Source organism: Neovison vison, chromosome 4 (assembly GCF_020171115.1).
Source record: "Neovison vison isolate M4711 chromosome 4, ASM_NN_V1, whole genome shotgun sequence".
NCBI lineage: Eukaryota > Metazoa > Chordata > Mammalia > Carnivora > Mustelidae > Neogale > Neogale vison.
In genome coordinates, this window is record NC_058094.1 from 147,865,177 (window position 1) to 147,892,509 (window position 27,333).

The 27,333-nt window shown below is 37.1% G+C and overlaps 1 pseudogene; it reads left to right on the forward strand.

Moving 5' to 3' along the window:
- Positions 1-3,946: 3,946 nt before the first annotated feature.
- Positions 3,947-27,223, forward strand: LOC122905400 (annotated as a pseudogene).
- The last annotated feature ends 110 nt before the right edge of the window (positions 27,224-27,333 follow it).

Sequence of the window (27,333 nt, forward strand, 5' to 3'; positions counted from 1 at the left end):
AAGCTCCTATCATCAGTTGTTTTCCAGAAGTTACCTCATAAGCCCAGTCATGGAAAGGAACCTGTTATGAACAACAGTATATCCATTTCATTTTTATGGCTCTGAATCCATTTCAGAAGATGAGGACAAGAGACCAAATATTATAAGAAAGATGTTCCTATAGGTCTAATTGCTCAGGAAGGTTCATGGATTTGGGGAGCTGTGAGTCAGGAAACAATGGATGAAGACATATATTTCTTATAACTCATGATATCAAAAATTGATTATTTAGAAATCTTTAAGTTGGGGGGGAAGTAATAAAATCATTTCACTGATTAGTAAATTAAGCCTCAAGATTACATTTCCTTGGTCAAAATCATTACTGATGTAGATACTATTTGTGCTAAGAATAAAAATGGCTTAAACTTTACCACTTAAACTACTCTGGAAACTACCTTTCTCAACTTTCCATTTACGTGACAGTTTATAAGTTACTAAGTCAAAACATCTTGAAAAAAATGAAAACAACTGTTTTCTGGACACTGGTTAGACTGAGTAACTGCTGGAGGCCATCATATACTTTTCTCCTCTAGTGTGAGCAGTACCTCAGAAGGCGGCTAAGCAATGTTGTAGTACACATGCACTACCCATCACTAGTACAGTGATGCAGGGATTTGCCAACCACAAATTTGAGCTGTCCATTTACTAAAATCTACTTACTTTCAGTGATACTTCTTAGACTACTGTCTACTGTCTACTGTCTACTACAGTCTACTGCTTAGACTTACTACCCTCTAAGTACCTATAGCCTTCAGACTCCTCAAAAATTCTGTTCCTGGTAAAGCAATATGAATAAAGAGGGACTGGGGATGGGGATGCCCTGGGGAGGTAGGTGGGCAGAGAAGAATAAAAAAGGCTTATTTGATCTGGAATTGAACCTGGGTGAAATGTGTTAAGAGGGTAAATCATAAGTGTTTCACCACACACACAATTTTTTTTTTTTTTAATGTAACTGAGGTGATAAATGTTAATCAGCTTGATGGTGGAGATCATATGTATATATGGGTATATAGATAACTACCTCAAATTGTACATTTTTTTAAAGATTTTATTTATTTATTTATTTGGCAGAGAGGCAGGCAGAGAGAGAGAAGGGGAAGCATACTCCCTGCGGAGCAGAGAGTCTGATGAGATGCTGGGCTTGATCCCAGGACCCTGAGATCATGACCTGAGCCAAAAGCAGAGGCTTAACCCACTTAAGCCACCCAGGTGCCCCCAAATTGTACATTTTAAGTACATAGAATTTTCATCCTTAATTTTTGTACCTCAATAAAGCTGAGGGAGGAAAATGGGGATTAGGGAGAAAAGTGGTTCATGGAAATTGTACCATAGCCAAGGACAGTGCTTGTGAGAAATTCTTGGAAAGTAAAGGATTTTCACGTTACTTCAGGAGAAAAACAAATTAGAATAATCCAAAATAAATTAACTTCCTAGAAAACAGTGAACTAGGCAATAGAACGAGACCCCAAGTTACTATAGTCAAAGCTGCTAAAAACTAGAAGTTGTTCTAGAAGTTATGTAAATTAATTTGCCTTCCACTTCAAGAATAAAAGGAACCTTCTATTAACAGTCAAGTAGGTGTGAGAGACATCTACAGGAATCCATTCTCCCTTTAATAGACTAAACCAGACCCATTGAGAGGACTGAGCATTCCTTTTTCAAGGATAAGCATATAGGACAATACACAAGAAATACACAAACCCAGAATAATAATAAAATGAGAAGCAAAGAAACTTAAGAAAGAAATTCTTCTGCACAAAGGAAGGAATTATTCTAAAATACTTTTAAAAATGATGTTACTTTAAGAAGCAAAATCAGTTACTTTTAAAATGAAATGAAGCAATCTAGTTAAAAATATTTAGTATCTCAGATACCTTGACAAACTTGGTGAAATACTGAGGATAAATAAATTATTAAAATCCAGTCCCAATGAGATGTAGGTTACTTAGGGACCAGACAAAATACAAGAAACCTAAAGCAAATTCCAGGCTAGCTTTAAAATTAAACCTGTGCAATATCAAACATTAAGAAATAATGGATTTCTGTTTTCTTTTTTCCCCTTTTCTGCAAAGTGACAAGGCTTGGGAGAAAATGACAACTGAAATTTTCATTTTCTGATAAGTGTTTATAAATTATAGCACTGATGTAGAAACTGAAAACTTTAATATTTAATTTGGGGGTCAAGAATTAAAATTGAGAAGTAAAAAATGGAAATTTTTGAATGAATGTTTTTATGGTGAACCTTAATATAAGTGAATCCAAGAAATGTGTGTACACATGTTAACACTTGACACAAGTATAATAAATGTTACTTGAAGGAGATATGTAATTCTAAAAAAAAAAAATCTGTACTTACCTATAATCTACACCCATATTAAATTAAGTAAGCATAGTAAATTTTGTAAGCATAGGGATGCATTAGGAAAAGCACAGTAAAGTTCTTGTTTTACATAGGAGGGAGGTTAAATTAGTTGAATTTGAAACTAAAAAAAAAATTATATAATCAAGACCTTTCTCAAAGAATATGAAGTAACATCTTGGGAAGATGGCAGAGTAGGAGAATCCTAAGCTCATCTTGTCCTACGGATAGAGCTAGATAACCACCATATTTGTGTAAACAATCCAGAAAATGACCCAAAGAATGGCAGAACAGACTCGCCACAGCTAAATGTAAAGAAGAGCCTACATCAAAGCCAAGTATACCTGCAGGACTGTCCATAGGAGGGAGGGATATGGTGAGCACAAATGGTGGACAGGACAAGACCCACACATAGGCATGGGGACCCCACACTGGGAAGATGAATGCCCATAACACTCAGCTTTGAAAACCAGAGGAGCCTAACAATCAGTGAGGATTAATACCTGAAACTTAAAAATGAGTGAGCTCAGCTCTGGGAGAGCCTGGAGAGTGGAGTCCCTGCTCTTAAAGGAACAGCACAAAAAACAACCCCACTGATATATAGCATAGAAGCAAGTGTGAAAAAATGCCTGGGATATGTAGGAAGGAGATATGTTTACTAGTTTCAGAGCATGTGCTGGAGAGTCAGGATTCTTTGGGAGACTTCTCCAAGAACAAAAGACCAGGGGCACCATGTCCCTCCTCTACCCCCAAGCCCAAATACATGGACACTTGTGGGAGCCAGCACAGCTCCAACTCTCCACTTAGCTTGTAAACATTCACCACACCCCTGCACTCTTCTGTGGACCCACCCCTCCAATAGGTTTCATCAGGAGTCTTCTCAAGTGGCTGCAGGTCAATTCCCACCGCAGACCAGCATGGACCTGCTACAGTATGTGTCCCACCCCCTGTTCACTAGCACCCCCTGGCCACTTCCAATATGCCTTTGGCAGGAGTTTATCCAAAGTGGTTCCACAAGTCTGCCAGTGTGTAAGCAGCCCTGACAGAGGCCAACACCACTCCAAAGTGACTCCTGCCCTGGAGAAAGTACTCATACTAACTGCAGCCCCCAGCAATTGACTGGGGACAGACATCTGGTTTGACTACAGGTCCCACCCACCAATAAAAGCTTCATAGAGGACAATTCAGGGAGAACACCCTGTAGTTCAGTGCTATCGCCTCTCTGGTCAGTGCTTCACCTAACTCAACTCAAGCCCAAGGTGACTCCCAACGGGCCCACTAATAGCACAGAGACCAAACCCTGCCCACAACAGGCAAAGAGGCCATCACCGATGACTGGACTGAAGGCAAAAGCAACTCAGCCACAATAGTAGGAGGTATGCAACACACATACAAGACACCCCTGAAGCAGTAGGTTCTGATGAACAGGGGACATAGATTGCACTGCAAGGCACTACAGGACCTCTTCTTCATAAGACTACTACTTTCAGGAGCAGGAGATATAGCTGATTTTTCTAACACATAGATACAGACAGAGAGTTAGACAAAATGAGGAGACAAAGGAATATCTCCCAGATGAAAGAAGAGGACAAAAAGTAAGAGAGCTAAATAAAACAGAGATAAGTAATACGGCTGAAAAAAAGAATTTAAAGAAATGGCCGTAAAGATATTCACTGAAAAAAGAGTGGAGGGCCTCAATGAGACCCTCAACAAAGAGAAAAAAAAAAAAGAACCAATCAGAAATGAAAAACTCTATAAACTGAAATTAAAACTACATTAAATGGAATTAGAGGAGACTAGAAGAAACTGAAAATTGGTCAGCTACCTAGAAGACAAAGTAATGGGAAGCAATCAAGCTGAACAGGAGAGAGAAAAAAAAAATTAAAATAGACTTAGGGAACTCAGAAACACCATCACACATAATAACATTCACATTATAGGGATCCCAGAAGGAAAACAAAGGCAGAGGGGGGTGGGCAGGAAATGTTTCTGAAGAAATAAAAGCTGAAAATTTACAAAATCTGGGGAAGGAAATGGAAATCTAGATCCAAAAGGAAAAGAGAGCCCCCCAATAAAATCAACCCAAGGATGTGAACAACAAGATACATAGCAATTAAAATGTCAAGAAGTAGTGATAAGAAGAGAATTTTAAAAGCAGTAAGAGAAAACAAAACACTTATATACAAGGGAAACCTGATAAGGCTATCAGCTGATTTTTCATCACAAACATGGCAGGCCAGAAGGAATAGCTTCATATACTCAAATCGCTGAAAGGAAAAAACCTGCAGCCAGGAATACTCTATCTAGCAAGACTATCATTCACAATAGAAAGAAGGATAAAGAAATTTCACAAACAAAAGGAATTCATGACCTCAAACCAGCCATACAAAAAATGATAAAACAGACTTATTAGTGGAAAGGAAAGACTGTAGTAAGAGTAAAACAAAGACGTGCAAAAAATAAAGCAGTATAATTAAGTATATGTATAAAAATCAGTCAATGGATTCATAAAATAAAAGTATGAAACTATATAATTAAAACATGGAAGGAGACAAGTAAAGAATGGGTTCAAACTTAAGAAACCATCACTTAATATAGACTGCTATGTGCATATGATATTACATATAAACCTAATGGTAACCGTAAATCAAAAACTGCCATTAGATATGTAAAAAATAAAGAAATGAATCTAATTATATCACTAAGGAAAGCCATCAAACTATGAGAGAAGAGAGCAAGAGAAGAAACAGAACTACAAAAACAACCATAAGACAAGTAACAAAATAGCAATAATGGGGCACCTCGGTGTGTCAGTCAGTTAGTGGCTGAGGTCATGATCTCGGTGTCATGGGACTTGACTTTGGGCCTCCTGCTCAGCAGAGAGTCTGCTTCTCCTCTGCCTTTCCCTGCTGCTCATGTTTGCTCATGTGCTCTCTTTCAAATAAATAAATAAAACCCAAAAAACAAAATAGCAATAAGTATATACCTATCAGTAATTACTTTGAATGTAAATGGACTGAATGCTCAAACAAAAGACATAGGATGATAGAATGGATAAAAAGCAAGAACTATGTAAATGCTGCCTATAAAGGATTCATTTCAAACATAAAGACACAAGGAAATTGAAAATGAAGGGATGGTAAAGCATTTATCATGCAAATAGAAGTGAAAAGAAAGCAATACTTATATCAGACAAAATAGATTTTAAAATAAAGACTGTAACAAGAAACAAAGAAACACACTATATAATCATAAAGAGAACAACCCAACAGAAGATATAACAATTATAAATATTTATGCACCCAACATGGGAGCAACCAAATACACATGGCAGCTAATATAAAACATAAAGGAAATAATCAGTAGTAATATAATAATAGCAGGGGACTTTAACACCCTACTGCATTAATGGATAGATCATCCAAAGAGAAAATCAACAAGGAAATAGTGGCTTTGAATGACACACTGGACTACATGGATGTAACATATATTCAGAACATTCCATCTTAAAACAGCAGAAAACACATTCTTCTCAAACGCATGTGTAATTTTCTCCAGAATAGATCACATATCAAGTCACAAAAGAAGCCTCAACACTTGGAAAAAGATTGAAGTCACACCTTGCATCTTTTGCAACCACAATACTATGAAACTAGAAATCAACCACAAGAAAAAGTCTGGAAAAAACAGAAGTAAATGGAGGTTAAATAACATACTATTAACCAATGAATGGGTTAACCAAGAAATCAAGGAGGAAAGCAAAATATACATTAAAAAAAATGAAAATGAAAATGCAACAGTCCAAAGTCTTTGGGAAGCAGCAAAACCTGTTCTAAGAGGGAAGCTTATAAAAGTACAGGCCTACCTCAAGAGGCAAGAAAAATCACCTTAAATCTAAAGGAGCTAGAAAAAGAGGAAAAAACAAAACCCAAAACTAGTAGAAAAAATAAGAAATAATAAAGTTTAGAGAAGAAATAAACCAAATAAATACTAAAAAAACAAACAAAATAACAACAACAAAACAGATCAATAAAACCAGGAGCTGGTTCTTGCAAAATATCAACAAAATTGAAAAACACTTAGTCAGATTCATCAAAAAAAAGCGGGGGAGGACTCAAATTTTAAAACTCCAAAAATGAAAGAAGAGAAAAAACAACCAACACCACAGAAATATAAAGGGTTTTAAGAGAATATTATGAAAAATTATATGCCAACAATCGAACAACCTAGAAGAAATGGATAAATTCCTAGAAACATATAACATCATGAAACTGAATCAGGAAAAATTAGAAAATTGACCAATTGCCAGCAAAGAAACTGAATCTATAATATAAAAACTCCCAAAAACTAAAAGTCCAGGACCTGAAGCTTCAAAGGTGCCAAACATTTAAAGAAGAGTTAATACCTATTCTTCTTAAATTGTTCCCAAAAAATAGAAAAGAAAGAGAAGTTTCCAAACTCATTCATTGGGCCAGTCTTACCTTGATATCAAAACCAGATAAAAACACTACAAAAAAGAGAACTACAGACCAATATCTCTGATAATTGGTATATTATTCTATGATAAGCATAGAAGCAAATTCCTTAACAAAATATTAACCCAAATCCAGCAATACATTTAAAAAATCATTTACCACACTTAGGTGTAATTTGTTTCTGGGATGCAAGAGTGGTTCAATATTTGCAAATCAATCAACATGATACATTGCATCAACAAGAGAAAGAATAAAAACCATATGGTCATTTCAATAGATGCAGAGAAAGTATTTAACAGTGTACAACATTGATTCATAAAAAAAAACAAAAAACAAAAAACTCTCAGCAAACTATGTTAGAGGGAGCAAACCTCAACATAGTAAAGGCCATATATGAAGAACCCACAGCAAATATCATACTCATTGTTGAAAACCAGAGGTTTTCCTATAAGATCAGGAACAAAACAAAGATACTTACTCTCACCACTTTTATTAAACATAGTACTAGAAGTCCTGGCCACAGCAATCAGACAAGAAAGAAAGAAAAGGGATCAAAATTGGTAAGAAAGAAGTAAAACTTTAACTATTTGCAGATCACATGATACTATATATAGAAAATCCCAGGGGTGCCTGTGTGGATCAGTGGGTTAAAGCCTCTGCCTTCAGCTCAGGTCATGATCCCAGGGTCCTGGGATGGAGCCCCACATTGGGCTCTCTGCTCAGCAGGGTGCCTGCTTCCTCCTCTCTCTCTGCCTGCCTCTTTGCCTACTCGTGATCTCTATATGTCAAATAAATAAATAAAATCTTGAAAAAAAAAATCCCAAAGGGGACACCTGGGTGGCTCAGTTGGTTGGACAGCTGCCTTCGGCTCAGGTCATGATCCTGGAGTCCCGGGATCAAGTCCCGCATTGGGCTCCCAGCTCCATGGGGAGTCTGCTTCTACCTTTGACCTTCTCCTCGCTCATGCTCTCTCTCACTGTCTCTCTCTCAAATAAATAAATAAAAATCTTTAAAAAATAAAAAAATAAAAAATCCCGAAGATGCCACCAAAAACTATTAGAATTGATAAATGAATTCAGTAAGGTGATAGGGTACAAAATTGATATACAGAAATCAGTTGCACTTAAATGCACTAACAATGAAGTAGCAGAAAAACATATAAGGAAACAGTCCCATTTACAATTGCACCCAAAATAATAAAATACCTAGGGATAAACTTAACCAAGGAGTTGAAAGACCTATACTCTGAAAACTTCAAAAAGTCATTGAAAGAAATTGAAGATGACACAAACAAATGGGAAAGACACCCCATGCTCATGGACTGGGAGAAAAAATATTGTTAAAATGTCCACACTAGGGGGAGGAGTCAAGATGGTGGAGAAGTAGCAGGCTGAGACTACTTCAGCTAGCAGGAGATCAGCTAGATAGCTTATCTAAAGAGTGCAAACACCTGCAAATCCATCGGCAGATCGAAAAGAAGAAGAACAGCAATTCTAGAAACAGAAAAACAACCACTTTCTGAAAGGTAGGACTGGTGGAGAAGTGAATCCAAAGCGACAGGAAGATAGACCCCGGGGGGAGGGGCCGGCTCCCAGCAAGCGGCGGAGCAACGGAGCACAAAATCAGGACTTTTAAAAGTCTGTTCCACTGAGGGACATCGCTCCAGAGGCTAAACCGGGGCGAAGCCCACGCGGGTTCAGCATGGCCTCAGGTCCCACAAGGTCACAGAAGGATTGGGGGTGTCTGAGTGTCGCAGAGCTTGCGGGTATTGGAGCGAGAAAGCCGGCTGCAGAGACAGAGCTGACAGTAAGCTCGCAGTTCGGGGTTACCTTGAACTGGTCGCAGCCTCGGTGAGCTCGGAGCGCGGTCAGAGGTCAGGCAGACAGGAGTTACTGGGTGCTGTTCTCTGAGGGCGCACTGAGGAGTGGGGCCCTAGGCTCTCGGCTCCTCCGGGCCGGAGACCAGGAGGCCGCCATTTGTATTCCTGTCCTCCAGAACTCTACAGAAAGCGCTCAGGCAACAAAAGCTCCTGAAAGCAAACCCCAGCGGATTACTCAGCCCTGCCCCTGGTAAGGGTGGTGCAATTATGCCTGGGGCAAAGACACTTGAGAATCACTACACCAGGCCCCTCCCCCAGAAGATCAACAAGAAATCCAGCCAAGACCAAGTTCACCTACCAAGGAGTGCGGTTTCAATACCAAGGAGAGCAGCAGAATTCCAGAGGAGGAGAAAGCAAAACACGGAACTTATGGCTTTCTCCCTGTGATTTTTTAGTCTTGCAGTTAAAGTAATTTTTTTCTTTTTCATTTATTTTCTCTACTTTTGCTAAATGTTTTAATTTTTTTTAACTTTTACCCTTTTCATTTTTAACGTTTTTTTAACTAGTTTATCTAATATATATATTTTTTCTTTTTCATACTTTTCTTTCTTCATTTTCTTTTTTTAATTCCTTTTTTTTTTTCTTTCTTTTTTTTGAACCTCTTTTTATCCCCTTTCTCTCCCCTCATGATTTGGGATCTCTTCTGATTTGGTTAAAGCATATTTTCCTGGGGTTGTTGCCACCCTTTTAGTATTTTACTTGCTCCTTCATATACTCTTATCTGGACAAAATAACAAGGCAGAAAAATTCACCACAAAAAAAAAGAACAAGAGGCAGTACCGAAGGCTAGGGACCTAATCAATACAGACATTGGTAATATGTCAGATCTAGAATTCAGAATGACAATTCTCAAGGTTCTAGCCGGGCTTGAAAAAGGCATGGAAGATATTAGAGAAACCCTCTCGGGAGATATAAAAGCACTTTCTGGAGAAATAAAAGAACTAAAATCTAACCAAGTTGAAATAAAAAAAGCTATTAATGAGGTGCAATCAAAAATGGAGGCTCTCATTGCTAGGATAAATGAGGCAGAAGAAAGAATTAGCAATCTAGAAGACCAGGGGCGCCTGGGTGGCTCAGTGGGTTAAAGCCTCTGCCTTCGGCTCAGGTCATGATCTCGGGGTCCTGGGTCGAGCCCCGCATCGGGCTCTCTGCTGGGTGGAGAGCCTGCTTTCCCCTCTCTCTCTGCCTGCCTCTCTGCCTACTTCTGATCTGTTTGTCAAGTAAATAAATAAAATCTTAAAAAAAAAAAAAAAGCAATCTAGAAGAACAAATGACAGAGAATAAAGAAGCTGAGCAAAAGAGGGACAAACAGCTACTGGACCACAAGGGGAGAATTCGAGAGATAAGTGACACCATAAGACGAAACAACATTATTATAATTGGGATTCCAGAAGAAGAAGAAAGAGAGAGGGGAGCAGAAGGTATACTGGAGAGAATTATTGGGGAGAATTTCCCCAATATGGCAAAGGAAACGAGCATCAAAATTCAGGAGGTTCAGAGAACGCCCCTCAAAATCAATAAGAACAGGCCCACACCACGTCACGTAATAGTAAAATTTACAAGTCTTAGTGACAAAGAGAAAATCCTGAAAGCAGCCCGGGAAAAGAAGTCTGTAACATACAATGGTAAAAATATTAGATTGGCAGCTGACTTATCCACAGAGACCTGGAAGGCCAGAAAGAGCTGGCATGATATTTTCAGAGCACTAAACGAGAAAAACATGCAGCCAAGAATACTATATCCAGCTAGGCTATCATTGAAAATAGAAGGAGAGATTAAAAGCTTCCAAGACAAACAAAAACTGAAAGAATTTAATTTGCAAACACCAAACCAGCTCTACAGGAAATATTGAAAGGGGTCCTCTAAGCAAAGAGAGAGCCTACAAGTGGTAGATCAGTAAGGAACAGAAACAATATACAGTAACAGTCACCTAACAGGCAATACAATGGCACTAAATTCATATCTCTCAATAGTTACCCTGAATGTTAATGGGCTAAATGCCCCAATCAAAAGACACAGGGTATCAGAATGGATAAAAAAAAAAACAAACCCATCTATATGTTGCCTCCAAGAAACTCATTTTAAGCCCGAGACACCTCCAGATTTAAAGTGAGGGGGTGGAAAAGAATTTACCATGCTAATGGACATCAGAAGAAAGCAGGAGTGGCAATCCTTATATCAGATCAATTAGATTTTAAGCCAAAGACTATAATAAGAGATGAGGAAGGACACTATATCATACTCAAAAGTCTGTCCAACAAGAAGATCTAACCATTTTAAATGTCTATGCCCCCAACATGGGAGCAGCCAACTATATAAACCAATTAATAACAAAATCAAAGAAACACATCAACAATAATACAATAATAGTAGGGGACTTTAACACTCCCCTCACTGAAATGAACAGATCATCCAAGCAAAAGATCAGCAAGGAAATAAGGGCATTAAATGACACACTGGACCAGATGGACATCACAGATATATTCAGAACATTTCATCCCAAAGCAACAGAATATACATTCTTCTCTAGTGCACATGGAACATTCTCCAGAATAGATCACATTCTTGGTCCTAAATCAGGACTCAACCGGTATCAAAAGATTGGGATCATTCCCTGCATATTTTCAGACCACAATGCTCTGAAGCTAGAACTCAACCACAAGAGGAAGTTTGGAAAGAACCCAAATACATGGAGACTAAACAGCATCCTTCTAAAGAATGAATGGGTCAACCGGGAAATTAAAGAAGAATTGAAAAAAATCATGGAAACAAATGATAATGAAAACACAATGGTTCAAAATCTGTGGGACGCAACAAAGGCAGTCCTGAGAGGAAAATATATAGCGGTACAAGCCTTTCTCAAGAAACAAGAAAGGTCTCAGGTACACAAACTAACCCTACACCTAAAGGAGCTGGGGAAAGAACAATAAAGAATCCCTAAGCTCAGCAGGAGAAGAGAAATCATAAAGATCAGAGCAGAAATCAATGAAATAGAAACCAAAAAAAACAATAGAACAAATCAACGAAACTAGGAGCTGGTTCTTTGAAAGAATTAATAAAATTAATAAACCCCTGGCCAGACTTATCAAAAAGAAAAGAGAAAGGACCCAAATAAATAAAATCATGAATGAAAGAGGAGAGATCACAACTAACACAAAAGAAATACAAACTATTATAAGAACATACTATGAGCAACTCTACGCCAACAAATTTGACAATTTGGAAGAAATGGATGCATTCCTAGAAACATACAAACTACCACAACTGAACCAGGAAAAAATAGAAAGCCAGAACAGACCCATAACCAGAAAGGAGATTGAGACAGTCATCAAAAATCTCCAAACAAACAAAAGCCCAGGGCCAGGCGGCTTCCTGGGGGAATTCTATCTACATTTAAAGAAGAACTAATTCCTATTCTCCTGAAACTGTTCCAAAAAATAGAAATGGAAGGAAAACTTCCAAACTCATTTTATGAGGCCAGCATCACCTTGATCCCAAAACCAGACAAGGATCCCATCAAAAAAGAGAGCTATAGACCAATATCCTTGATGAACACAGATGCGAAAATTCTCACCAAAATACTAGCCAATAGGATTCAACAGTACATTAAAAGGATTATTCAGCACGACCAAGTGGGATTTATTCCAGGGCTGCAAGGTTGGTTCAACATCCGCAAATCAGTCAATGTGACACAACACATCAATAAAAGAAAGAACAAGAACCATATGATACTCTCAGTAGATGCTGAAAAAGCATTTGAAAAATTACAGCATCCCTTCCTGATCAAAACCCTTCAAAGTGTAGGGATAGAGGGCACATACCTCAATATCATCAAAGCCATCTATGAAAAACCCACCGCAAATATCATTCTCAATGGAGAAAAACTGAAAGTTTTTCCGCGAAGGTCAGGAACACGGCAGGGATGTCCATTATCACCACTGCTATTCAACATAGTACTAGAAGTCCTAGCCTCAGCAATCAGACAACAAAAGGAAATTAAAGGCATCCAAATCGGCAAAGAAGAAAAACTATCACTCTTCGCAGATTATATGATACTCTATGTGGAAAACCCAAAAGACTCCACTCCAAAACTGCTAGAACTTGTACAGGAATTCAGTAAAGTGTCAGGATATAAAATCAATGCACAGAAATCAGTTGCATTATTCTACACCAACAACAAGACAGAAGAAAGAGAAATTAAGGAGTCAATCCCATTTACAATTGCACCCCAAACCATAAGATACCTAGGAATAAACCTAACCAAAGAGGCTAAGAATCTATACTCAGAAAACTATAAAGTACTCATGAAAGAAATTGAGTAAGACACAAAGAAATGGAAAAATGTTCCATGCTCCTGGATTGGAAGAATAAATATTGTGAAAATGTCTATGCTACCTAAAGCAATCTACACATTTAATGCAATTCCTATCAAAGTACCATCCATCTTTTTCAAAGAAATGGAACAAATAATCCTAAAATTTATATGGAACCAGAAAAGACCTCGAATAGCCAAAGGAATATTGAAAAAGGGGCGCCTGGGTGGCTCAGTGGGTTGAGCCGCTGCCTTCGGCTCGGGTCATGATCTCAGGATCCTGGGATCAAGTCCCGCATCGGGCTCTCTGCTCAGCGGGGAGCCTGCTTCCTCCTCTCTCTCTCTGCCTGCCTCTCTGCCTACTTGTAATCTCTCTCTGTCGAATAAATAAATAAATAAAAATCTTAAAAAAAAAAAAAAAAAAAGAAAGCCAAAGTTGGTGGCATCACAATTCCGGACTTCTAGCTCTATTACAAAGTTGTCATCATCAAGACAGCATGGTATTGGCACAAAAACAGACACATAGATCAATGGAACAGAATAGAGAGCCCAGAAATAGACCGTCAACTCTATGGTCAACTAATCTTCGACAAAGCAGGAAAGAATGTCCAATGGAAAAAAGACAGCCTCTTCAATAAATGGTGTTGGGAAAATTGGACAGCCACATGCAGAAAAATGAAATTGGACCATTTCCTTACACCACACACAAAAGTAGACTCAAAATGGATGAAGGACCTCAATGTGAGAAAGGAATCCATCAAAATCCTTGAGGAGAACACAGGCAGCAACCTCTTCGACCTCAGCCGCAACAACATCTTCCTAGGAACATCGCCAAAGGCAAGGGAAGCAAGGGCAAAAATGAACTATTGGGATTTCATCAAGATCAAAAGCTTTTGCACAGCAAAGGAAACAGTTAACAAAACCAAAAGACAACTGACAGAATGGGAGAAGATATTTGCAAATGACGTATCAGATAAAGGACTAGTGTCCAAAATCTATAAAGAACTTAGCAAACTCAACACCCAAAGAACAAATAATCCAATCAAGAAATGGGCAGAGGACATGAACAGACATTTCTGCAATGAAGACATCCAGATGGCCAACAGACACATGAAAAAATGCTCCATATCACTCGGCATCAGGGAAATACAAATCAAAACCACAATGAGATATCACCTCACACCAGTCAGAATGGCTAAAATCAACAGGTCAGGAAATGACAGATGCTGGCGAGGATGTGGAGAAAAGGGAACCCTCCTACACCGTTGGTGGGAATGCAAGCTGGTGCAACCACTCTGGAAAACAGCATGGAGGTTCCTCAAAATGTTGAAAATAGAACTGCCCTATGACCCAGCAATTGCACTACTGCGTATTTACCCTAAAGATACAAACGTAGTGATCCAAAGGGGCACGTGCACCTGAATGTTTATAGCAGCAATGTCCACAATAGCCAAACTATGGAAAGAACCTAGATGTCCATCAACAGATGAATGGATAAAGAAGAAGTGGTATATATACACAATGGAATACCATGCAGCCATCAAAAGAAATGAAATCTTGCCATTTGTGACAGCATGGATGGAACTAGAGCGTATCATGTTCAGCAAAATAAGTCAAGTGGAGAAAGACAACTATCATATGATCTCCCTGATATGAGGAAGTGGTGTTGCAACATGGGGGCTTAAGTTGGTAGGAGAAGAATAAATGAAACAAGATGGGATTGGGAGGGAGACAAACCATAAGTGACTCTTAATCTCACAAAACAAACTGAGGGTTGCTGGGGGGAGGGGGGTTGGGAGAAGGGGGGTGGGGTTATGGACATTGGGGAGGGTATGTGCTTTGGTGAGTGCTGTGAAGTGTGTAAACCTGGCGATTCACAGACCTGTACCCCTGGGGATAAAAATATATGTTTATAAAAAATTAAAAAAATTATTTAAAAAAAATGTCCACACTACCCAAAGCAATCTACAAATTTAATGCAATCCCTATCAAAATACAAACAGCTATTTGTTCACAGAACTAGAACAAATAAATGTAAAATTTATATGAACCATAAAAGACTCCAAATATCCAAAGCTATCTTGAAAAAGAAGAATAAAACTGGAAGTATCACAATCCTAGATTTCAAGATAAACTATAAAGTTGTAGTAATCAAAACAGTATGCTACTAAGACAAAAAGGATACCTAAATCAATGGAATACAAGGGAGAGCTCAAAAATAACACCCACAATTATAAGGTCAATTAATCTATGGCAAAGCAGGCAAGAATATGCAATGGGAAAAAGACAGTCTTTTCAACAAATGATATTGGGAAAATTGACAGCTACATGCAAAAAAATAAAACTAGACCAATGTCATATACATATATAAAAATAATGTAAAAATAGATGTAAAACCTAAATGTGAGACCTAAAACCATAAAAATCCTAAAAGAGACCACAGGCAGTAATTTCTCTGACATCATCTGTAGCCACACTTTTTCTAGATATATCTCTTAGCAAAGGAAACAAAAGCAAAAACAAACTATTGAGACTACCTTAAAATAAAGAACTTCTGCACAGCAAGGGAAAAAACCAACAAAACTAAGACAACCTACTGAATGGGAGGAGATATTTGCAAATGACATATCTGGTAAAAGGTTAATATCCAAAAAATTAAAGAACTTACATAACTCAACCCCCAAAACAAAAACATGTAATTAAAAAATGGGCAGCATGAATAGACATTTCTCCAAAATGGATGTAAGATAACCAAGAGACACATGAAAATATGCTCAACATCACTCATCATTAGGGAAATGCAAATCAAAACCACAATGAGATATCAGTTCACAACTGTAGAATAGCTAAAATTAAAAACAGAAACAACAAGTGTTAGCAATGATATGGAGAAAAAGGCACTCTCATGCACTGTTGGTGGGAATGCAAACTGTGCAGCCACTGTGGAAAGGAGGTTTCTCAAAAAATTAAAAATAGAATTACCACATGATCAAGTAATTCTACCATTAGGTATTTACCGAAAGAAATAAAACACTAATTGGAAAAGATAAATGCATCCCTATATCTATTGTACCTTTATCTAAAATATCCAAAGTATGGAAAATACATAATAGATATAGATATAGATAGATCACATATATACTCGGACTTAAGAACAAATGAAATCTTGTCATTCGCAACAATAAGGATGGATCTTAAGTACATAATGCTATGTGAAGTAAGTCAGAGAGCAGAGCTTGGGAGTTATTCCTCAAGGTGTGGAATATAATGCTGAATATGAGAGAATTTATTGAATGGAAGTACTCACACCTGCCTCAGAATCGCTGATCTGGAAACAACAGTGAAGTATTTCTCCCCAGATTTTGCTAGTTTAGCTTCTTGAACCTTGAATAAAGAAATTAGAATCAAAAATCTGGAAATTTCTTATGATATCACAGAAAAGGTGAAAATACTCAAGGAGATGGGAATATTAGAATAGATTTCCTATGTAAAGCTTGATCACCCATGACCTGATTAGGATTCCTGTGTGGGTCCAGAAGACACCCCAAAGGAATGTGCTACACAGCAGATACCAACACCTTTAAGAAGCTTGGTTGGTGGTAGTTGCACTCTGCAGGCTCTGATTGACAGGATAGGTTGTTTCTATCAAATTGGGCTCTTTAATATCAATGGCAATAAGGCCAGGGCATACTACTACGTTGTCAGAGGCATAGAGGATATAATTGCTAGCTTGCCATCAAGTTGTTTTGACCTTCAGGGATCTATGGTAATAGCCAATAGGTCATGGTGTTCTTAGACATGAGATAGGTGGGCAGATACTTATGAGAAAGAGAGAAAGAAAAAAAGATGATAGAGAGAAGATTGTCATCAAGTGCTAAAATGAGAAAATGAGCCTTCACACTCAATTTCCAGATCTAAGTCAGTTCTCAAATTTGGAACTCATTTATTAAAGCACATAGTTCCCTTGTGAAAGAAACCTGCAATGCCACATGAAATTTATACAGTAAATACGCCCTTGGTTATTCTCCAAAGGGACCTGGAATCATTCCCTGGGTAGCTGACACTGAGGAATTGGAAAATCCAGACACTTCTAGGACTGTTAGGTATAAGGTCTGAGCTGGCAGTGATGCCATGGGATCTGAAACAGCACCATTTGGTCCTCTGGTTAACTGGGAGCTTCTGGAGGCCAGGTGGAATTTGGTTCAAGTCCATTTCATAGTGTATCAAAGGATCTTTGTTCCTAAGCTATTGTTATTTCCTTGGCCATGTGTACATTATTGAGAAAGAAATATTTAGCAGCTGAAATTATGGTCTACGGAATAAGAGCCACTAGGTCATCAAGAGCCAAGTAGAAGCAGAAATCACACTCCTGAGGAAATCACACTCCTATCCTGAGGAAAATTATAAATCAGAAGTAATACTATCTTATGAGAAGGATTGCTGAAATTAATACCAGTATCAAAGATAGGGGATGTAGGAGTGATGGTTCACGCATTTCCATCTAATTCAACTATATGTAGCCTGCAAAAAATGAAAATGATCTTGGCAGATGTATATATTATTATAAATTTATCCAAGTGGCAACCCCAATCACAGCTGCTGGATTCTACCATTTGCGGTAGTAGCTACTATTGGGACTACCACTTGGTTAAGTGGTAATAGATTAACACAGGCTTTGGCACTTGTTATAGGGATACAGATCTTTCAGATAATTTTTTTTCCAATTCTTTTTACTAAGGAGGATCAAGTTTGGTTTTTTATTCACATGGTCAGAACGAAAGTTCACATTTTCTCCCTAGCCCAGGGATGCTAACTGTGCTGTTCTCTGTTATACCGGAGAATTCAGGTATCTTGATCATCTTGACAAGCCATAGATCACAATACTAGCTCAGTATATTGATGACATCATGGTAATCAGTGAGTAAGAAGTGGAAAGTATAGCAGATATGCCAGTAAGACACAGTATATCAAGAAGGTGGAGATATGTCATGAAGATTCGTGAGACTCCACAGTTTTGGAAGCCTAATGGTCTGTAACATGCCACAACATTCAATGCACACTAATTACCAAAACAGGCTATAGCGCCTACATAATGAAAGTACAGAGGAATTTATGAATTTTTATGCCCATGATAACTATAAATGGGTAACTACAGCAACCACGGTTGAAGTGTTTTGATCTATTTTTGTGTAAAATTGAGTGGTTTAAAACAAAAATCTGTTATTTGTTTATGAAATTATAATTTGGACAGAACTCAGCAGAGACAACTTATCTCTGAGCTCTCTGGAGCTCTCTGGAGTCTCCATTGGAATGACTTGAATAAATAGGGATTGGAACAGTTGAGGACTGCCTGTGCATTTCTCCCTGTGTACTTTTGGGACTTATGTGATTCAAAGCTTCTGAATGTCATCTCTCTGCATATGATCCTCAAGGTAGTTGGATATCTTCCATTGTGACTCAGAGCTCCAAGAGAGTGTGTCCAAAAGACCAAGGCAGAAGATGCAACACCTTTTATGACCTTGTCTTATAAGTCGTGCATTATCACTTCTGCCATATTCTATTGTAACACAGGAACAGTCTTAATGTAATGCATGAAGACACTACACTAGAGCTTAAGAAGTGGGAAATGTGGGTCACTGTGGGTCTGTTTTTTCAAATGGCTACTACACATAGAAAAGAAAACAAAGGGCTTACCATTACAGAGTCAAGTTTTGAGCTTTCCTGCCAAACATGCCCCTCAGACCAGCCAAAGAGATGGCCAACAGTGAACAAAATGTAAAATGAGTGGTGGAAGAGAAAGGTGATGGATATTTATCAATTATGGCCTTTGGGCTAGTTGCAGTACCAGCACTTTTGGTAGTTTCACTAACCCTCTTGCTTTAAATAGTTTTGGTGCTTGATCTGGCAACCATCTTGAGAGAGTCTGATTAAACTTGTGCTTTCTCTCTTGGGGAAGAAGGAAAGGATGCTCTAATTAAGACGATTTTCTTGGAGCACCTGGGTGGCTCTCAATTAAATGTTCAGCTCTTGGTTTCAGCTCAGGTCATAATCTCAGGGTGGTGAGATCGAGCCCCACATCAGACTCTGTGCTCAGCGGGGAGGCTGCTTGAGATTCCTTCTGCCTCTCCCTCTGCCCCTCCTCCAAGTTTCTCTCTCACTTTCAAATAAATCTTTTAAAAAAATTTAGAAAGATCATTTTCTCTAATCACAATAAGGTAAAACTAAAACATCTATTATTAATATAAAAATCAATATAGAAAGCAATAAATGCCATCTCTCAGAGTCTCAGTCTATGCATGGGTAATTTAGACGTTGGCCAAGAACATGAATACTTATGCAGATTTGGGGGGCTTTTTTCCTGCTATTCTTTCCACTTTGGTCCCAGCCACTTTAACAGCCTTACATTCAAATTTGTGTTTCCTGATCAGTTAGACTTCCACTCTCTCTTATTCTATTTTCCTTTGCTGTGGATTGAAAAATAACTTCAGGGGCGCCTGGGTGGCTCAGTGGGTTAAAGCCTCTGCCTTCGGCTCAGGTCATGATCCCAGGGTTCTGGAATCAAGCCCCGCATCGGGCTCTCTGCTCAGCAGGGAGTCTGCTTCCCTTCCTCTCTCTCTGCCTGCCTCTCTGCCTACTTGTGATCTCTGTCTGTCACGTAAATAAAAAAAAAAAAAAAAAAAATCTTAAAAAAAAAAAAAAAAAAAGAAAAGAAAAATAACTTCAGACAGAAAACAGGGGAGAATAGAAGTCTCACTTCATATACTTTTCTTAAAGATCGTAGGCCTGGATTGGTTCTGCCCAGTGCCTGCAAACAATTGCTTTTTATATGTTGATCAGCATTTATAGTTTTTTAAGGACAATAGGCTAAACCTGATAACAACTAATCCATCATGGCTTCCAAAACATGTTGCATATCTTGCTTTAGACATGCTATTTTCAAATACAAAAATATAGTTGTTTTACATGTTTTGTTAAATTTATAAGATGGTAACAGTGTTAAAATCTTATTTTGTTTCTTATTCTTTACAGTCAACGTTATATATATTTTAAAGTCTATTCTTTTTTATGTATAGTTAATAGGTTTGTTTCTTTTGCCTAATGCATATCATTCTATTATAATGCATGTGCTATATGTTATCAACTGATTTCTTTAGTGTTCAATAGCTAAGTTACTCCAGTTCTTTACTAGAAGAAGGCTATAATCAACATCTTTAATATATATATCTTCATTCTTTTCATTAATGAGATTAGAGTAACTTTATATATTAATCATTTAAGTTTTGACTTCTCTTTTTTTTTCCTTTTATTTATTTTATTTTATTTTATTTTTGCTGGGTTCTGTGGAAGTCACCAGGTGTGTTATATACTAATTCTTATTATTTATTCATTGTGAGTATGTAATCCCTGTCTACCACTTTAATCTCAATCTTATGACTTCAATGGAATTTGTGATATATCATTCAGATCCTTTTTCAGGACCGGAGGACTTATTCTTCCACTGATGAAAAGAGATAGTTGCAAAGAGCCCATAATAATCATTAGGAACAGCCTTGGCTAAAAGAAAGTTGTCTCACCCAAATTCACACCCTCCTCCTAGGGACTAGTCAGTGTAGGGATGTTTGGGCTCAGCCTCTCTAGCGTCAGAGCAAAAGCTTTCACTGATACTCCATCAGAGCAGTACTTTTCCCTCTAACCCAATCCAGCTTTGTTTCTCTTCTCTCCCTTACACAGAATTGACTTTAAGAACACTCCATAATAGGGGCGCCTGGGTGGCTCAGTAGGTTAAGCCTCTGCCTTCGGCTCAGGTCATGGTCCCGGGGTGCTGGGATCGAGCCCCGCATTGGGCCCTCTGCTCAGCGAGGAGCCTGCTTCCTCCTCTCTCTCTGCCTGCCTTTCTGCCTACTTGTGATCTCTCTCTCTCTGTCCAATAAATAAATAAAAATCTAAAAAAAAAAAAAAAATAAGAACACTCCATAATAAATCTGCTCTTTGTTATGGTCTTTCTTAGGGTCTGCTTCCTGGTGGCAAACCAGAGAGTGATATTTATTCATAGAAATTCTTACTTGCATTGCCCAATTCTTGTATGAGTCAAATTATGCTGGTTTTTCTCTTGTGATTTGGGTTTTTATATCTTGCTCTGGTAAACATAATCTGTGATTCACTTGATTCCTTCATTTTCATATTAAAGTTTTTTATCCATTTTGGGTTATTTATTTATTTATGTAACTGTATGTACTAGAGGTCCAATTTTATTTTTTTTAAATAGTAAATTAAGTTTCTAGTTTCATTTATAAAAATATCCATCATGACTTCATAGTTATGTAATCTAACCTCTGTCACATAACAAGAGATCTGTTTAAATCTTTGTTTTTTTTATTCCTTCAGTCAGTCAATTGTACCTGCACTAGTACACTGATGGTTTTATCATTTGGTAATGTAGTCTGTCTTAGTATCTAATAGTATGAGTTTCCTCTCTTTGTACTTTTTGAAACTTATTTATGGAAATTTATCTTTCTGTTAAAACTTTGGAAGAGATTTGTCAAGTTTCTCCCAAAATTTAGCCATGATGTTGAATTGAATAGTGATGAATTTACAGGTTTATTTGATGACAATTAAAATCTTTAAAATTATATCCACTGTGTTCTTGAGTATATTATATCTCTGTTCAGATCTACTTGGATATCTTTTTTTTTTATTTTTATTTTTTTAAAGATTTTATTTATTTATTTGACAGAGAGAGATCACAAGTAGACAGAGAGGCAGGCAGAGAGAGAGAGAGGGAAGCAGGCTCCCCGCCGGGCAGAGAGCCTGACGTGGGACTCGATCCCAGGACCCCGAGATCACGACCCGAGCCAAAGGCAGCGGCTCAACCCACTGAGACACCCAGGCGCCCCATACTTGGATATCTTTTAATAGAATTCTTAAAAATCTCCCTAAACCTCTCAGGTAATCTTTGCTAGATTATCTCTTAGGCAATTGATAGTCTTTATTATTATCACAAGTAGCATCTACTTTTCATTTCATTTTCTAGTTACTTATTGCCAGTGAAGAGAACCTGCTGAATATACTTGAAGGATGATTTACTGAGATGACATATAAGACCAAAAAACTTTTCAGAAGATATTGGCAGGGAATAAAGATGGAATGAATGGGAAAAAAAGTCAAAAGATATGGAAACTAATAATAGAAATAGCAGTACCCATCTAGAAGGAGAAAGAAGACACACAAATAGAGAAAATATTTGAAGAAAAAAATACTGATAATATATTTAAATTAATAAAAGATGTAAAACTTCCATTTTAAAGGGTACATAAAGAACTGAATAGGAGGTATTATGTCGGAGAAAAACTTTCCCATATAGATAAATAATAATGACTTTTAAGATTATTAAAAACAAAGGAGGGGTGCCTGAGTGGCTCCCACTCAGGGTTAAGGGTTAAGGGTTGGTTAAGGGTCCCACTCTTGATTTTGGCTCAGGTCGTGATCTCAGGGTTTTGAAATCAAGCCCTGAAGCAGGCTCTGTGCTGGGGGTGGAGCTTGTAAGATTTTCTCTTCCTTCCCCACTGCCCCTCCTCTTCCATCCGTCAGACTTCTGTACTCTCAAAACAAAAATAAAACAACCACAAAGGGAACCACTTATAATTTTCAGAAGGAAATTAAAACTTATCTTTCACAGGGAAACTAAAACCAATGCCTATTAGCCTTGACAACAGCAACATTGAATGCAAGAAATTTTACAAGGAAAGATTTGAATCTGATATTGGTTTCAGCCAAGTTATCACTTCAATGTTGGTACAAAAATAAAGATATTAGTATCAGAGAGTCTAGCAGCATGAAGAATCTCTTTAAAAGAATTCTTAAAATTCTTAGAGGTTTAACTTTTGAAAAGAAGGAATTGATTTCATAAGGAAGAAACTGCTATGAAGGGGAAGAATGTATAAAAATAAGTAGAATATATTGGTGTCTGAAAAAGTAATAATTTAATCATTTATGTAAGCACAAAAATCTAAAACTAAAACTTGTCAGGAGAAGAGAAAAAGATGGGAGACAGAAATGTACTAACTCTTTTTCCTGTTCAAGGGGAAACATAATTATTCACAAAGTTATAGACATTGAAAAGGAAACAAACAAAATATTAATCTGTTTTATTTCCCCTGCTCAAAGCATTGACAAGCACATAGTCAATGGTAAAAAAAAAAAAAAAAATTGTTGAAAGAATCTTAATGAATTAATGACTATTAAAATAACAAAGAATAGAATACATATAGTTAGTTCATAAAAAATGTCTAATTAAATCAGGGAAATGGGAAACAAGATAAAATTAATTGTAGTGGGTAGAAAACATCTTCTAGTACAATAGTAACAAATTAATTTATGGTAAAGTTTATTAATTAAAATAGGTAAAACAATAATGAAAACACAAAGACTCTCAGATTGTATTAAAAATAAAAGCTAAGGGGCAACTGGGTGGCTCAGTGGGTTAAGCTGCTGCCTTTGGCTCAGGTCATGATCTCAGGGTCCTGGGATCGAGTCCCGCATTGGGCTCTCTGCTTGGTGGGGAGCCTGTTTCCCTATCTCTCTCTCTGCCTGCTTGTGATCTCGCTCTCTGTCAAATAAGTAAATAAAATCTTAAAAAATAAAAAAATAAAAGTTAAAAGTGTTGTCTAAAAGATATATTCATTTAAAACACAAACACATACACACACAATAAGATGCAGAAAAATTGATAATGAAGGTATGGAAGAGATATATCCTAAAATACCAACTAGAAATTTTAATATGAGAAAAAGAGAAAAATGAAAATTATTATCAAAGAGATGTTAAATATGTTTAAAAAAGGGGAGCTGAGAGGATAGCCTAATAGTATAAAAATTAATAACATTTCTGTTATGGAAAGGCATAATAAATAAACACACATTTTATGGAAATGGGTATATGATACATGGAAATCTATAAAGGTAGAAATGATTTCAATGGTATTACTAAGCTAGATATAATAGATATATGTCTAGAACCTGTTATCAAATGAACATAGAATACATATTTTCAAACACACAGGCAACATTTACCAGTGATGGTCATATACCCAGTCCCAAAAAGAAGTTTCAAAATATTTCAAATAATTAGGGGCGCCTGGATGGCTCAGTGGGTTGGGCCGCTGCCTTCGGCTCGGGTCATGATCTCGGGGTTCTGGGATCGGGTCCCATGTCGGGCTCTCTGCTTGGCAGGGGGCCTGCTTCGTCCCCTCTCTCTCTGCCTGCCTCTCTGCCTACTTGTGATCTTTCTCTGTCAAATAAATAAATAAAATCTTTAAAAAAAAATATTTCAAATAATTAGCAACATGCCATCTATATTCTATAACTACAATATAATAATTATAAATCAAACAAGAGTATTTAGGAAAATTTCCCATCTCTAAAAACTAACATATTACCATTTGTCTGTTGACTTAAGGTTAAAATTATATGCTAAAATGTGAAATTCTTACATTTGAATGACAATGAAAACACTGAGTTGAAATCTGTTTTCTGCTGAAATGTGGAGGAAAATGTACCAAATTATAAATATTAAGCAGAATTTAAGAAAGATGAAAAAAGAAAGATGGAAAACAAATTAGCTAAAATCTGAAAAGATCAACAAACTAAATCCAAAAACAAAAGGAAAAGAGAGGAGCACATAAAAATAAGGATAAAGTTATGACAAAAGAAACCGTTAAAAACAAGGCAATGTGAAAACACTAAGAAACAAATTTCTAGAGATACCAGTTCAGTAAAACAAGAAGAGAGAAAACTCAAAAAGCAATAGCAGAATGCAAGAGGAGAAATAACTAAATATAAGCAAAATACTACAAGTGTGTAATGGACCAACATATATCAAAAATTGAAATTTTTTTTTTAAAGATTTTATTTATTTATTTGAGAGAGAGAGACAGTGAGAGAGAGCATGAGCGAGGAGAAGGTCAGAGAGCGAAGCAGACTCCCCATGGAGCTGGGAGCCTGATGTGGGACTCGATCCCGGGACTCCAGGATCACGCCCTGAGCCGAAGGCAGTCGTCCAACCAACTGAGCCACCCAGGCTTTTAATGAAATCGATATATTTCTGCAAATGATGATCACAACTCCCCTTCTGCCAGCAAAAGCCAAGACTAGATGCTATTAGATGCAATTTCTGTCAGTTTTCAAGAAACATCTTTTTCAAAACATCTATTCCAAAAATAAAAAAAATAGGAAAGCTGTCTAATTCATTTCATTAGGTTAATATAATCTGAGTACCCAAACTCAGTAACAATACAGGAGAACAAAACTGTTGGTCAATTTTCTTCATAAATGTAAAAGCAAAGATCCTAGTTGCTAATCATATTTAACTCTAAAAAGTAGAGTTAATTTAAGGTATGTAGGGATTTTTCAGCTTGAAAAGTTACTAATGCAATTAATAACCACCACATCAAATGATCAAAAATGATTCCTCTTTCTATTAGGACTGAAAAAGCAGTCAGTATGATTTTCTACACAGTTAAGATAAAAATTATTAGCAAAGGAGGAGAGAGAAAGACACTTTCTTTAAAAAGACAAGAGGGACACCTGGGTGGCTCAGTGGGTTCAGCCTCTGCCTTCAGCTCAGGTCATGATCTCAGGGTGCTGGGACTGAGGCCCGCATGGGGCTCCCTTTCTCTCCCCTTTCTCTCTGCCTGCCTCTCTGCCTACTTCTGATCTCTCTCTGTGTCAAATAAATAAATGAAATCTTTAAAAAGGACATTTTAAAAAAGACAACAACAAAAAGAGGTATTTACAGTACATCTACAGAAATCATCACATTTAATGGAGACATTTTACTTTGGTTACCTTTTGGGTGGGTGTCAAGACATGAATGACTGCTATTTCCATATAGTTCACACATACCTGAGATCCTGCACAAGACATTAAAGCTAGAAAAATAATAAGAGATTAAAGAGAATAGGAAGAAAATGTAAACATATTATGATATGAATATCTTCATGCAATGCCCAAGATAACTTGTAAATAAGATTAATATAAAAATTTTTAAAAAGGATTAATCTGAAAATTAAGTTAATTTAAGGGCTGAAGAAATAATCTATACCCATATGACCACTATCTAGAAAAGAAAAATGCAATCATTTTTTCAAATCTGTTCTAATTTTTTAAATAAAGTTAAATACTTTCAAATTTTCCTTTTTTAAATAAAAAGGATACATATACAAGAAAAATTCATTGCAGCATTGTGTGCTAGAACAAACAATTTGAAACAGTCTCTTTTATATTAAAAAATTAAAGGTCGAGCAAAAATTATTTAATCTCTGTCATACAAAAACTTTCAATTAACTCAATAGAGATTTTTTCCCCCAAAATTCTTCTAGCTTAACATCTACTATTTCTTTCTCATAATCACCATGTATTCAGGGATACATATGCATTTCTAATATTAGGAGTTGATAAGGAAGGGGCAGTTGTGTGGCTCAGTTGGTTGAGCGGCTTTATCCTGATTTTGGCTCAGATCATGATCTCAGGGTTCTGAGATCAGGCTCTGTGGTGGTCATGGAGTCTGCTTGGGATTTTTTCTCTTCCTCTCCCACTTCCCCTCTTCTACTCCTTGTACTCTTCCTCACTAATGCTTGTACACTCTCTCTCTCAAAAATTTAAAAAAAAAAAGTTTTTAAAATGGATTTTTATCTTAAAATCATAAAGAATTGATTTATTAAAAAAGACCTTTTAGTTGTACTTGAGATGCTGCTTTCCCTCTCCCACAATACCTTGTGCTCTTCCTTTCCAACCTTGGCCTGGCAGAATAGCACCCACAAAGAAGGGTGGGGAGAAGAAGAACTGTTTTGCCATTAAGGAGGTAGTGACCAGAGAATACACCATCAGCATTCACAAAGGCATCCATGGAGTGGGTTTCAAGAAGCTTACCCCTCTGGCACTCAAAGACATCTGGAAATTTGCCATGAAGGAGATGGAAACTCCAAATGTGTACCATCAGGCTCAACAAAGCTGTCTGGGCCAAAGGAATAAGGAATGTTCCATATGGTATCTGTGTGCAGTTGCCCAGAAAAATGTAAGGAGGATGAAGATTTGCCAAATGAGCTCTATATGTTTGTTACCCATGTACCTGTTGCCACTTAAAAAAATCTGCAGTTAATGTAGATGAGAACTAAGTACTGATTGTTAATTAAAGATATAAAACTAAAAAAAAAAAAACCAGACTACTTAAAGGGGATAGTGAATGGATATTAAAATTAATATAATTTTATATT